The sequence below is a fragment of the Euprymna scolopes genome, chromosome 46, assembly GCF_053919585.1.
Source record: "Euprymna scolopes isolate OS-2025 chromosome 46, ASM5391958v1, whole genome shotgun sequence".
Lineage (NCBI taxonomy): Eukaryota > Metazoa > Mollusca > Cephalopoda > Sepiida > Sepiolidae > Euprymna > Euprymna scolopes.
In genome coordinates, this window is record NC_136527.1 from 151,481,315 (window position 1) to 151,483,769 (window position 2,455).

The 2,455-nt window shown below is 36.0% G+C and overlaps 1 non-coding gene across 1 annotated transcript; it reads left to right on the plus strand.

Moving 5' to 3' along the window:
* The first annotated feature begins 248 nt into the window (after positions 1 to 248).
* Positions 249 to 411, plus strand: LOC145271548 (U1 spliceosomal RNA). Its single transcript, XR_013865958.1, has one exon. It is a non-coding gene; the product is annotated as a U1 spliceosomal RNA (small nuclear RNA).
* The last annotated feature ends 2,044 nt before the right edge of the window (positions 412 to 2,455 follow it).

Here is a 2,455-nt window from a genome sequence, read left to right on the forward strand (position 1 = left end):
TAAGCTGGGGAGCTGTTATTTTAAGTAGGTCCGGGTAAGAATGTTAGGCGAAACAGTGTATGATAGAAACTCTAGCATAGGTTATATAATAAAGTACTTGCTATCTTACGCAAGTCTAGCTAAGGACTAGAAAAGACCCCTTTTTTCCCCACTCCCCCTTACTGGCCTTTGTGCCTAAGCTTCTTCGTACCCCAAATGAGGCCTTGGCAGTAGATAATGCCAAGGCCGGGGACGAAGGGCTAAATATAATACTTACCTGATGTAGGGGTAACGGTGGTCATTAAGGTCGTTCCCCCAGAGCGAGGCCCATCCATTGCACTGCGGTTGGGTTGACCTTTGCGATCGTCCCAAATGTGGATGACTCGTGCATGCTATTTCTAAGTGTGGGGTCTGCGTTCGCGCTCACCCCGATAATACAATCAAAATCAGAAATCCTTCCCTACTTCTTCCAAGTACCTCTCACTCGTAGGTTTGTACTCCCTCCGCTTAATCTCTGTAATACCAAGAAATATGCAATTTCTCTCGACCAGTTTATTATCCACTTCAATTCCAACGTTCTGATTGTATCTAATTTGCATGTAAATGTAATCAACGTTTAATCGTGAAGAATTCGTTCAGCTGTCGCCTACAGTTACTGAAAGTGTCTTCTTTCGATATACAGTGTAGACATAAGCCCTGTTACAAAATTTCTGAACTATTTATTATGATAATATTAAAATAAATTTACTATTTAATTGTCATTATATGATAATGTAATGTATGATTTCTAATTTTTTTAGAAACAAAAGATGTTAATTTTTAAACAATGTTGAATTGGAGAGAAGATTAACCATAGATCAACATGAGAATGACGTACGGCACAAGAAATATTCAAGTTGGGGGAAAAAAAACTAAAAATCAACAAAATGCTTATAAAAAGGACGATTACTTATTACCTGGAAACTTCGTTGATCAAAGATAGACACCGTCCCAACACCTTAGGAACACCTAAACTTATCAAAAAAACTTAGGGAAAAATCAGGCGAAATCCAAAAAAATTTATGAGACAAATGGCGAACAAAGCACAAACCTCACCAAGGACGATGTGAAGGATATGTCGAAGTGACCTATTGATGTCATCTTATAAGCTCCAAAAGCGACATTTCTCTCCGCACCCACAATTGCAAAGAAACTCATCAGAAATCGACTCTTGTTAAACCTTATTATCAGACAAGGCACGCTCAATAACATCATCTTCACAGATGAAAAGTTATTCTCACTTCAACATCCCACAAGCATCAAAATGAAAATGTCTTTGTGAGAATACCTGATAATGCCGGAAAGATTTTCAAAATGAAGAAATCATCATCAGTGATGGTCTGAGAAGCCATTTCTGAAAGAGGGAAATCTCCATCAATTTTTTAAAAATGCCAATAGACTATTTTTTTTCTTGTTCTTAACAAAGAACGTTACATTGAGGACATTTTTAAAAGTGAATTGATCCGATTGTATAATTCTGTATTTGCTGATTGCAAGATGGTGCGAAACCGCTTAAGTAACACAGACAACTTTAGTCCTGGATCAGCAAACAAGAATGACCTCATCACGTGATCTTAACGTTCTTGATTATTCTTTGTGGTCAATCATGGAGAGTGAATCCTTCTATACTTCTTTTAACAATATTAAAGTTCTTAAAATAAAATTGAACAAATGATGAGATAAAATGACATTAGATGTCATGTGTGCTGCTATAGATAATTTCACCTAAAAGATTTTCCCCTATTTTTCTCAATATCTATTTTCCTACTACTCCTCTCTCTCTCTCTCTCTCTCTCTCTCTCTCTGTATATATATATATATATATATATATATATATATATATATATATATATATATATATATATATATATATATATATATCCTTACTCTCTACCGCGCTTGATCTGTTACTTACTTTTTTTTCGAAATCTCTGTCTTCCTCTGTTGCTTCACCCCTTCTCCCTTCTTCTATTTCCCCTTTCTTTCTCTCTCTCTATCTCTCTCTCTCTCTCTATCTCTCTCTCTCTATCTCTCTCTCATTTACCTAATATATCTTTTTTCATTCTATCTTTCTCCCTCTCTCTTTTCTAATTCTGCCTCTCTCCTAATCTCATTCTCTCTTCCTCGAAACTACTCTTCCTTCCACTCACTCCCAAATCCCTCATTTATTCTAATTCTCTTAGAACTATTCTCCATTCCACCCATTTCTCAACCCCTCGTTTTTTTTTGTTCGATTTTTTTCTTCCGCATCTGTTTATTTCTTCCTTTGTCATCCACCTCTCATCATGTGGTAATCACAAAGTGGGTGCTCATTTTACGTTACATTATTATAGAAAAGTGATCCCCCACTTTTTTTTAAAGCTAACATTTCTTCATATCTTGGAAACTACTCATTTGCCGTAATTTCAAACGTCATTTTCGTTTTTAGCCCCCGAGA